We start from the raw sequence: 12,969 nt of genomic DNA on the forward strand, positions 1-12,969 counted from the left end.
TTCTAAGTCTGTAAAAAAGTCATCTACCATTGTAGGTCAAAGTTGGATTACCTCGTTTAGAAGATCAACCGCTTATATATGTGAAGCATCGCCGTCAGCATTGGTCGCATTAGCAATGTTCGAATTGGATGGTACCTGTGTACCTGTTTCCTCTCGTACCTCACCGTCAACATATTGGGTCTGTGAGATCTCAATGAATGCCATCATCAGAATTGGTAGCCGCTGGGGACAACACTGCGCATGGGCCGTTACTGGGTCCAGCAAAGTATCAACAACCGTTGGCATGACTGATGGGAGTGTTAGACAGATGTCTAGCCTGCATTCTTCTCCGCACAGGTAAGCTGCAATCTTGCCAGATTGGTCTGAATGACAGAAACCATGTGGCATTTAATTCTCGTAGACGAGGTAGTCTAAAAATTCGGACGTTGCGCTCATGACACTTCATCGCCAGCAGAGTTATCTCCAAGGAGAACTGGGTGTCGCTGGTTAATTGGAGTGCCATGTCGCAGAAGTAGGAGCAAAACTAGTATCCCTGCAGCGAGTCCCAAAATGAGAGGCAGTCCGCCAAACACTGAGTGCATGAAGTTTGGAAATATTCCTAGAACTGCTTCAAAAGGTGCTAACAATCCAGAAAAAATGGTCTTAAATAAATGTACAACGGCTTATATCAGACATGTTTAAGATACGACTTAACATTTCTGAGAAATGTACAGGGCAATTTGTAGTTAAGAGGGCATGTATCTCGGCAGAAGTCCTTGCAACTTGTAGATCATAGGTCTCTTTGGCCGAGGTCAGTGGCATATTGTTTTGCAAAAGAATGGCTTTCATTCTGCTTAAAGTATCAATTCGTATAGAAGAGATGTTCAGTGAAGACCATAAAGGCGACTCCTTGTCTGTCTTGGTTTTAGGAAACAATACTTGCATACAGAAAGTGAACCTGACTGACACAGTTACTAGATATGGTATACCTGGCAACATGCCACAGCAGCTGTGATCGTTCAACATGAGGAAACTTCCATTAGAAATTTGTCCAACAATTGGATCAGTCACTGCAGCTGGAGAACCTTGCAGGTGGCAGGATAAGTTGTTAGAGGAACCATCGCAGGCCCAGTGTAAGTTTATGCCCTGACAAAGGAGAGAACCGCTTAGTGCGTTTTCACAATTTTTACCACTAAGAAACACTTCCCTTCCCCCACTCCAACATCTGTGTGTGTACGGTAATTACCAGGATGTCTTGATGTATTCTTTACCCAACCTTTCATATGTGTCTGCTGGTATATGTTTTAGGCAATACTGAAAATTGAAATTGTAACAGGCAGAGTGATTGTTCCATTTATTATCCATTCAGTAGCTGGTTTTTCTGCTACCATGAATGGCAATCTTTCCAGTTGTTCAATGCTCAGCACTGTATAGTCTGCTCCCCAGAATTTAATCTCACTGATAAACAGTTTTATCTGTTTATCAGTGAGATTAAATTCTGAAAATAGTGACGTAGTATTGATTAAACGCCAAGGCACCTAGCCTGAATGAAGGTTTTGCAACGTCCAGACTAATAGCATGCTAGAACGTAATTGCGAATGACCATGTTGCAACATGACCAAGTCCTGTTCCATGATGTCTATGGCAGAAGACACTATGCTGTCCAATGAATATATCTTGGACGACAGGGTTGTTAATCCATTGTCAACTACAGAGAGAGTTTTCTCTAAATTAATACAATCAATTTCTTGTATTCTTTCTGCAGTCTCTGCTTGCGTAATCTTCTATGCTTTATTATAAGCAGCATAGATACCAGCAGATATAAAACGTTTATGACGCGGTGTTCTTGGTCCTAGCAAGAATTTCCTAAGATCAGCGCAATCTTTAAGTAAAGATAAGTGTTGCTTTACATCCCTAAGTGTAGATCTTTGTAGCCAATCAAGGCAGAGCTTTCCTACACTGTATGTTGTTACTATTCCTGGATGCTGTCTTTGAACATATCTTGGGTCTGGCCTAGTGAATGTGAAACCCTGTGTTTTGTTCAGGAATCTATCTTGACAGTTGTTTGTGTCTGTGGGCCAGATCAACTATTTTTTCCAATCTGGATCTGTTCTGTTGTGATGCAAAATAATAGTATGTCAGTCGACCTCACCCTCTGAAGTGTTACTGCTATCAGGTGTAGGTGTAGGTATGGACAGATTGTTCAGGTCTTTTATCTTGGCTAACCCAAGGCAAGACGTCTGTTGGACAGTGTCATTCAAAAACATAATTTGCTCAGGGATGATACAGGCTCTAAACATAGCTTCTATCCCCTGTACCTGCCACTCTTTTGTGCCCCAGACAGTTTTCATTTCTATGTTGTCTTTCCAAAAGTCGAAACCTAGTTTAGACAGTTGGGCAAAAAAGGCTGCAGAATAAATCTGTTTGGTATTTGTCAACATACTTTTCATGCCTGTTTTGTTTACATTTTTAAAGTAAAATGATTCAGCATTGGATACATTGAACCCTGAAAAGTACTGGAATTTTCCTGCAAATGTTTTTGAGCTACCCTTTGGTGGTGTAGGACAATGTTTCCATTGGTTATACATTTATAAATTTCTAGGCATTGTTGATTTGTGCAAGAAATGCTGACCATAATGGTTATAACAATACATTTGTTCATAGTCAGATGAACCTTCTAAATATTTATGATTTGTGAATACTGCAGTCATTTCTAAATCTGACATCATATTATTAACAGTCTCGAAGTCCCAATCATCAGAAAAGGTACTTGATGAAACAAAGTCACTTAATGAAATCTTGAATAAGTGTAGAATTTTCAACAGCTCCGATGGGTCAAAAATGTCATATTCAGTTCTGTCCCAAGCTATACCACCAGGTATAGGAACGGCTGTGATGTTCACTGATGACAAGTCTCTTTGGCCACGATGTGATGATTTGTGTGGTTTGAGGAGTAAGTTGATGTTCTTACTTGCTGTGTCTATTTTGACATATCTTCCATTAATCAGCATTCCCAGAGTTATTACCAGAGTCAACCAAATTAGAAGAAAAAGCACACCCAACACAATCCAAAGTTCAATCCATGGTGAAGCCAGATACGTCTTTTCCAGGTGATGAAAAAGGCCCGTTGCTTGTTCTTTGAAAGTTCTTTTTACTGGCGTTGTTTCAGGTTCACTGGGATCCTCAGAAAACGTATCAAAGTTAATGAAATAGCCGGAGGCAGTTCTGTCAATTGTTGGGATTGCATCAGTATTTGTTGAAATCGCTGGAACCACTTGATCACCTCAGTGGCGGCTGGTGACATTTGAAACTGGTGAGGCAGAAACTGATAACCATACTGCACCGTAGCGAGCGAGCGTAGCGAGCGAGCGTAGCGAGCTAGCCCGAACCCCCCTAAGGAGGGTTCGGGGGGATTTCCCCCCGAGAAAAGTTTGAAAAAATAGTGGAAAAATTGTGCATTTTCAAGCAAATTTGAGAAAGCAGGAAGGTTAATAAAGCAATTGTGTAAGTGCAGGTATTACATTATTAAAGAGCTGTCATATAACATAGGTGCTGGAAATAAAAATATAACAATTTATTTTTGGGACATTAGGGTAATCAAACAAAGACTGGGGGGGAACATAACGGTACAATTTTAACCTTGCAGTTTTCAATAGTTCACTGTTGTATGTTAGGATTTTTACTTACGAACTGCAAGTGACAAAATGATTTATCTGAGAAATGCAGTGACTCTCTGACCTATTTACAGCATTTTGTGATCTGCATCAGGTACATGTTCTTTGCAGCAGGCACATTAACCTTCTGTGCTACCTTTCCATGAGTCAAAACTTCCATTAGACAAAACTCTGATCTCTCTCTAGGAAAAACATTAACAATATCCTTGGTGCCTTCTCCCTCCGCACCTTCAGACCATACGTGTAACACGATAAAAGGTCCCTTCACAGGGTGAGGAGGAGCAGGAGCTATTATCACACAGTGAGTGTGCAAGCAAGTTCTCCAAGCTTACAGGTACTAGCCTGAGGTCACCATGTGTACCCTCTAATAAAACGACTGTGACAGCCCAGGAGTGGCAAGGGCCGGGCAGGGGATCAAAGAGCAAGTTAGGGATGAGTAGCAGCTGTCTCCCGTGGCGATACGAATGGCGTGCTTTTATTGTACATGTTGTCTATTATTGATGCAATTTTATTATGCGCCTGCAATGCACGAAAGCATTAGAGAGCTTTACAAAGGAAGCAGCGAGTCACATACATGGAAGTCATTAAACCCAACAGATGCAGGGAGCGCATCGAAAGGCAATCAAAATTTCACTTAATGTCTATAGTCAACGGTAAATCTAGGTGGAAAGTGTCACATTCCAGCTAATGGTAATCCCATTTTTAATACACTATCGGCTGCACACATTGTAATGCAGCGGTTGGACCGCAGCAGCAGATGCTGGTCAGACCGCAACTGACAAGCCATCAGACTGACATCGGAATGATCCCCTATGTTCAAAGCAGTTCTGAAGGATGTCCACACCATGAAGAAAAGTCAAGCTGAACAAGCAACCAGCTTTGATGACATAGCATAAAACATTTAGAAAGGGGTGGTAATGCCCGTATGAACTTATTGATAACTATTCTCCTCAAATGCTGTGTCCCTGATAAGGAAAATGGCTGCCATGACTTGGCAGATGCAGAATATGTCTTTAACCAAAGCACACCTAATACTAAGTGACTTAACTAGACCCAAAATCAAAGCACACAAATCCAACCTATTTCCTGAGAGAGCTATAGAATATTTACTTAGGGAGCTATATATCTTTTCTATATTTACAGACTATGCCTGAGATACTGAAATATGCCAAGAGGAAATGAAGACTCTGGAATTTCACGCTCTTTCGATACAAGCCCCACTGGGAAATGGCCCCTTGTTAAGGTTACTTGGCAAGGCTCATTCCAATGTTCATAGAGGTTTCTCAAGCAAAATACATTCAGATATTGAGGGCAATATTTTATAGAGTGGCCTCTGGCGATCCCCCTAATAAAATGTTTGGAACATTGTAGGCCAGAGAGTGCATTTTACAGCACCATTTGTTATATGTATTGGTAAACTAACTTACTTTTTAAAGGCAATTCTAAGGGAGAACTAATTAAATATACCTATATCATTTGGAGTATGCCTCACTGCAGAGGAGCAGTATTTCTCAATATGAGCAAATTTTACATGTGCTTACGAGAAACTTTTTTTTCTTGAGTTTTATTATGGAATTAACAACATAATACACAGGGTACAGTTGAATGCATACAAGACATGCGACGGTTGATATGATTAACATTCCGCTTACTCGTAAACATGTACACTTTTGTGAGGGCCGGGGGTGTGTTCCTATTGAACAAGTTCATGTACTCGGCCAAGGTAGTACAAACAGGACACATGGGAGACACAAGGTGAGAATGAATTGCATGTTCGTGTCCATCTGAGTAGGATTTGCGTCCAGATATGTTCTCAGGGTTCCCATATGTCTTTCGGTCGCAGCTGCAGGACCATCGACTCAGCATAAGTTGCTACTGTCTCGCTGCAGCATGCAACATCTTTGAGCCAAACCTTTGTCAGAGATGGGGGGCCTTTCATACAGGCCAGAAGTAACCTGCATTTTGCTGCTAGTGGTAGTAGCAGTGGCAGTAATTCTTCTTATGAAACTTGAGCAACCAATACAAAACAGTGAGGTCACAGTATGCAATTACATTTGTGACACTGAAAAAACGGTTCCTCTCTGTTACTGCCCCCTACTAACTCTCATGCTGTACCTATATATCGCGGCCCGCTTTGTCCATTCAGCTCCTGGAGGAAGGCTTTGCGGCAAGGTGAACTGAGGCAAAGGCTTTGCCTCAGGTCACCTCACCTATCTGTAAAAACTGGCAGCACTTACAAGCAGACCATCTGTCAGTAATAAGCACTGTTTAAAAGTTAGAAACCTACTCACGTTCTTCAGGCAGAAAAAACAATATAAGAATTCTTTCAATCCTAAATTTGGCTCGGTTAGGTCTCTTGTCACACATTAAATTAAAGCAGTGCCAGTTACTTCACAAGCTTTTCTTATGAGCTTCATGCTGCACTGACCGCTTCAAGAACATTATACTGGGACTCTGCCAATGCCAGGACAGGGTTTTGATATCCTCCTAAGACCTAAATGACTCCCACCTCATGAGCCATTCAATTACTTTCCTCATAGGAAAGCATTGCAGTGCTGGTAAAATAACACTTGTCAAACCATGAGTACTTTTTGAATAAACAACACTAATAGTGAACAATCTAATATTATACATTATTTCTGTAATTTAAAAAATGTTGGGAATAGAGGAGAGTGGCGCCCCAACCGATGCCCATAACCACGAGCTGCCCCCATGTTCCTGGCACTGATTTTTGTTACCTCGGAGGCCAGGGATCGCAAGGTGCAGCCATGCCATGGGTCGTTTCTGCGTCCCCCTACATGAGGTCCACGAGCACTGCTCAAGGTTTTCGGGGGCATGCATGTGTTGTTTACTTAGACCAAAAACGGACGTTTCCTGCTGAAAGTCGACACTACTTTTGACTACAGAAAAGGCAAAGAGTTGGCATGCAATGGAATTAATTGACAATGGTTAATGGGTGCGCGTTTAAGTGGGCAAACGCAGTGTGTGTGTGTGCCATTGCAGCGAGCGACACTGCTTTGGAAAAAGGTACAAACTCGGACAATGAGAACTTTAATTTGAAAGGAATAACTTCCACCGCCACCCATCTGTCCACGTCAGCCTGTCTGGAGGAGAGCCCTGCTCTATCCAGCCCACAGCCAAAGGTCAGAAATGGCCCCAAACAGGAAATATTACGGCGTGCTCCGCGCGGAGGCAGTCTCCAGTCTGTGATTACTGTGTGTGTGTGTACAATATAATAGCCCCTCTGAGCTCGGCATCCTGAGATATGAAATACATTATTTAAAAAGCTACTAGAAACGCTCATAAGAACGCTTAGTGCGTGCGAGACAGCACAGACTCAAAGCATAGGAAATTGCTCATGTTCGGTTCAACACATTCACAGCAGTAGACATGATTTTGCCGAGATAGTCTTACCATGTATAAAAGTGAATTATTTATCCACCCACTGCCAGTGGCAGTGGGGGGATAAATAATTCACTTTTATACATGGTAACACTATCTCGGCAAAAACAACTCACCTCTTCGGTACCAGTTTATTAATCAGATACAGCAACAGTTTATTAATCAGATACAGCAGTTAATCAGATACAGCAATTAGCAAGTGAAAGATAACTTTTGCAAAGGGCTTTCCACCGTGAGGGAGCACGTCATCACCATGTTCTTGGTAACTTTCGCTCCGTTTGTGCTAAAAATATATTTTGGTTAAAATCTGCAGATTAGAAATTATGCAGTTGATGACGGATTATGTGGCAAATGCGGCAACTCCATAATTATGAATAAAACGCTAAAACAGTGAAATCGCGAAATTCTAGTGGCCCGGACTACATGATACATATCGAACTAGACACGTACAGTAGTCGAGCACTTTGAACAATAATAGTGAGTGCAAAATAATATTTACTTTTCCCAATGCTCTCTCTCCACTCGTGATAAAATCATCTGAAATCATCACACCATATACATTAAGCTGAATTTACATTATCAGGCGATTTTCTCATACTGCCAGCCACTGAAAACTGCCATTTACTCAGAAATGAAAGCAGGGGCGCAGCAACGCCGTGATGAAATATTAAGGTTGAAGGAGCAAAATTAAATATGTTGAAATGTCCATTTTATTTCCAGCGAGTGACATTTCTTCTGTTCTGTCTAGGGGTAGTTGCGACAAGAAATATGAAGGGGGCACAGAGCCTCAGGAATGATGAGAGTGACTCGGGGGGCCAGCGCAATGCCAATGCTGCAGTAGTATATTATTACAGTGACAGTCACGGATTGGTCAACACACTTACGCGCGGTAACTCTGGCATGTCAGTCCAGTACACAAAGCAAACAGTGCAAACTTAAAGCAGGTCCAGGCAGGGTCCTACTAGACTGCAGCACACATACAACACGACTCACTGGTCACGACGAGGTCGGAGTCACGAAGGTGAGTCACGCGCACTGGTGGTCCGTCCTGGAGAACTGACTGACTCTCTCTCAACTCACACTATGACACCATCCTGCTGCAGCAGCCAATCCTGGCGCAGCATGAACAGAGCCACTGCGCCAGGATTGGCAACGAGCAGGCTCCTATCTGCCCTAGGTGAGACCGGGCCCCGGGTCCTCCTGCCTGCCTATGTATCTGAGTGCTGAGGGGGGGGGGGAGGGAAGGTCTCAGTGTACGCATGCGCGAGCCAGTCAACAAATTGACTACTCCGGGATTTGGCATGCGCTGTCAGCACCCCACTGCCTGTCTGTGCGTGCTGCCTGACTGTCACTCTGCCGCAGCCCTGCCCCCCATGGCCCACTTCATTATGGATGCCCGATTCAGTCGGGCTTTTCCCGGGACAGGTAGCGCGCAGTGCGCTCGGCTCAGCTTTAATTTCCTTTAAGTAAAATTTTTATTTTCTAAAACTCATAGTTCATTGCCAGTGCGGTCGTCCATGGCTAGTGGGGCAATGCCCCAACGCCCCCAATGGACGCACCGCCACTGGATCACCTGTTACTTCGTTGTAGACAGGTGTTTCTTGACGAACTGTTATCTGGGTTTCAAGAGGTACAAGATCCATGGCTTTGTTGCATAGTCCTTCATTTGGCACTGCAGATTCTTAAAATGTGATGAGTCTCTCAGTTTCAACCTCTTGGATAGTAGCCAGATTAGGGCGTCTGCTACTTGGTCGGATTCCACTTGGCCTAATGCTTAGTATCGGCCACATGATGTGGTTTGATCAGGTCGATGGACACAAACCTGTTCTCCTTTTTACCAGCAAGGGGCGGCAGTAATACTGTTCCCGATCCGTGGATTGCTAGGACCTGTACAGATTGTCTGTAAGAAGGCCCAAATTCCTTCTTGTCCGTGATCTTTTCTCTGACTAGATCCCCAAGCTTAGGAATCCAGACAGGCCTTGCTGGGACGGTTGTTTTTTCTTCAATGGTTGTTGGCTTCAGGAACACTTCACTTTGTTTCGTTCTTATTTCATTTAAGTCCTGTAAAACAGCCAAACGGTCTTTGATATCCAATGTTTTTTTGGTCTACCACTGAAGTCTGACAATCGAGGTCCGCTACTAACATTCTAGTCCCAAAAAGGGCTTCATATGGAGGGATACCCCCTAGAGAACTTCTTGGCAGATTATTAAGACAACGTTGGACACTTATTAGATGTTTGACCCACCCGTCACCCGAGCCTAATACCCTAGCTGTTATAGATTGCTTTATGTCCCATTTTTTTTTCTCCACAACCGAATTTCCCTCAGGTTGGAATGGACTAGAGTACAGCAATGCAACGCCCAAAATGGCCATGGCCTCCTTGTAAGCTCGAGAGCTACACGCAGGACCCAGGTCAAAATGTAGCGTGCCAACTGCGTATGTGCCGATAAAGACTCGCAAATCTTTTATAACAGTTCGAGCGTCAGCCGAGCACTGAGGCCAAAACCGAATGAACCTTGAGCACGAATCCACTGCGACCATGATATATTTATAGTTACCATCCCTCTGTAAGGGACCGCAGTGGTTCAGGTAAACGCAAGCTAATGGTTTATCTGAAATTAACAGGGGGGCCTGCGCAGGACGTTTCACAGTTGAGACTTTTATATTTTTGCATATTTTACATTCACATTCCAAAACATAATTTCTGGTTTGATTCCTCATGCGCTGCCACCAGTATCTCTGTTTTAATAATGATACTGTGGCGGAAACACCTGCATGAGCAGAGGCGAGCCCTTCATGTGCTGCTAAAATTAGTCCTAATCTATGTTCCATGTTTGGAATTACTCTATCCTCCATTCCAGGGGTCCGGAGCAAACGGAACATTGTTCGCATCAGTTATATAAGAGTATTTGAGTGGAAATCCTTTCGGTAATGTTTTACCACTGTCTTTGCTTTAAGCATTGACAGCTAGCAATATTTCACTGTGTATTTTCGATTTTGAACGAGTGATTGCAGCTACGGAAGCCGTTTGCACAGCTGCCTTCGCGGCTTCGTCAGCCAATGAATTTCCTTCAACGTGAACGCCATCACGTATGTATCACATGAGTGTTTTGTAGTCCTTATTGTAATTGAACTACTTGTTCCCAAAGCAGTTTATGCTTAATTGGGCCACCTTTTGCATCTTTGAAACCGTTTTGAAGACAATTTTGCAAGTATTCACTGTAGGATTGAACACAATAATACGAATCACACACTATGAGTGTGGGGAATTCGCGATCTGTATTTTCAAGTGCCATTTTGAATGCTTGTAGTTCAGCTCGCTGAGCTGTACAATCTCCTAGAGATTGAGTTTTTGTGACCATTGGCCGGAATTTGCCATCGTGCCAGCGACCTTTAACGATCGCGCATGCCGCACTATAGACTTGTTTACCCCCCGTAGCAGGTTGAGCTGATCCGTCTGTATAAATTATACATTCATACTGGTCCAGAGACAGAATTTCAGTAGGCAGAGGACATTCTTGTTTGTATTGTAGAAATGCTTGTGTTTTCAAATATGGGTCAAAAACGTATTCAGTGTCTGTTGCAGCAAGAGATTTAACCCATTGTATCCATCTCAGATGTAAAGCTTTAGCATTTGGAATGCTTGCTTTTGTCACTGCCTCTAAGGCAGGTACAGGTGTAATGACCACAATGCGCTTACCCTGTGCGAAGGCTCTCTCCTTTGCTACTGCAGTTTGAACCGCTGTCAGAATTTTTTCTGTTGAAGTGATTGGAAATATTTTTATTGGTATTGGAAATATTTATTGTTGATTAATTAAAATCATTACAAACAAAGATAGATAAAAGCAACCAACATAAACAAACATATACTATGCACAAAGTTATTATCATCTTAAAATGATCATCTAAAAATGCATTAATACAGTCAATTCCATAATAATATTAAAACGTTTACACAATGATTAAAATACAGGTATTAACTAAAGTAGAATATATTAGCAGCAATCACTATTATAGCAGCATCTAACTAAAGTGACACGTGTTAGCAGTAGGAAATACAAGTATAAATACTTTTTTTTGCTGTTTTCCATTTGCAAGGTATAATAAAGTGCAGTGTGCATAGCTGTAGTAAATTATACTAATAGACCCTTCAACTGGCATACATTTTGATTCAAACAATTCCTAAATAAGTTTCTTTAAGTATTTTATATCACGAAAAATGGTTATTTACTTGTTCTTCGTCTTTGATTTTCTTCTCAGCACTAATGATGAACTTAACAAAGTGATAAATAAGTTTTATTTTCGCCCCACTCAAACAGGTAATAATCGCTTGCCTGCATGTTCTGATTCCTAGTTCATTAAAAATTGGTTTTAGGATCAATTTCTGAGCCTCTGCCAAAACTGGGCATAAGGTTACTATGTGTGTTAATGTTTCCTCCCTTTGACTACAAAGCCTGCAAATGCTCGATGACCATTGATTTTCCCATATTGGTATACCATCCTTTGTAAGATATCTTCCCAGCCTTAAATACATACATTTATTCTTAAGCCTAGGTTTTAAATGATAAGACAAGTAAGATTGAGGTGACAGCCTACCGAAAGAGTTAGCAACTGTCCAGAAATGACTTCTTTTCCTTAATTCCTCCTTGTCCGCTATAGTCGTTAATAATGCGGCCATTTGATTCATTTCTTTTTTTAAAACTATCCTGCTCCTCATTTCATCAGCCAAATTAGAGCAGTCAAAGTTACTTATACATTCATTAAAATACAGCTGCCAATTTTTTTAATATTCCCCTTCTGAGATTTCAAGCCAGCATAACTTTGCCAATGATCCTTCCTCCGAACGCACTAATGTTAAAAGAGTCTTAAAGAATGTAGATTGACGCGCCAGAGATTGGTTTTTCAAACCAAATACCAGTCTTATGTTTGCTTGACTAATATATTTGGGGATTTTAAAAACAGTTTTATATATTCTAATTTCTATATCGTCGAGTACTTTCGCGTCTTTGCCCCTAAAGATAATTGAGCAATATTCCAAAGATGGCATTAATTTTGCTCGCATCACCTTTATCAGATGGTCGTAGTTGGGGCATAATAGTTTGTCTCTTAATTTTCTAAAAGCAAATGCAAGTGAGCAACCCCTGGCTTCAAGATTGTTAAAATGTTCTCTAAAAATCAGACCGTCGTCAAACGTGATTCCAAGGTATTTGTATAATTTCACATTTTCAATCACCATACCGTTAATATTCCACTCTTTACTCCTAGGCTTCCCTTTTCCCATAGTCATTATCTTTGTCTTTTTTATATTAATTGTCAGACCATTTTGTGTAACATAACCGTTAAAAGAGTTAATTAACCGTTAAAAGAGTTAATTAACCTCTTTAATCCTATTTCTGTTTGGCTCATTAAAATCGTGTCATCTGCATATTGCATATATTTGATTTCCTGACCATGAATAAAAGACGAATGCGAATTTATATTTATAAAATGGGCTGGTAAATCAGCCATAAAAAGATTAAAAAAGCAAGGAGCTAAAACACAGCCTTGTTTTAGTCCCACATTCATAGCTAAACGTTGGGTCATATGTTTACCATCGCCTATTTTGATTTGCACCCAGGTGTTGGAGTATAACAGTATAATCATTTTTAATAGAGACTCTGGAATACCCCAATTCCGTAGCTTCCCCCAAAGAATATTTTGTGGCACAGAATCAAAAGCGGCTTTTAAATCAATAAAACAAACATATAATCTTTGCTTCCTAGTTTTGGCTCCCTCACCTAATAACGTTAATAAAATCAAATTCGTATGGGTTGATTCGCCCCTTCTAAACCCAGTTTGAAAATTAGGAATCAGCTCCTCCTGTGAGGCCTGGTCTCTAACTCATCCAGCAAGCAACTAGCAAATATTTTAGCC

This window comes from Lissotriton helveticus, chromosome 3_1 (assembly GCF_964261635.1).
Source record: "Lissotriton helveticus chromosome 3_1, aLisHel1.1, whole genome shotgun sequence".
NCBI lineage: Eukaryota > Metazoa > Chordata > Amphibia > Caudata > Salamandridae > Lissotriton > Lissotriton helveticus.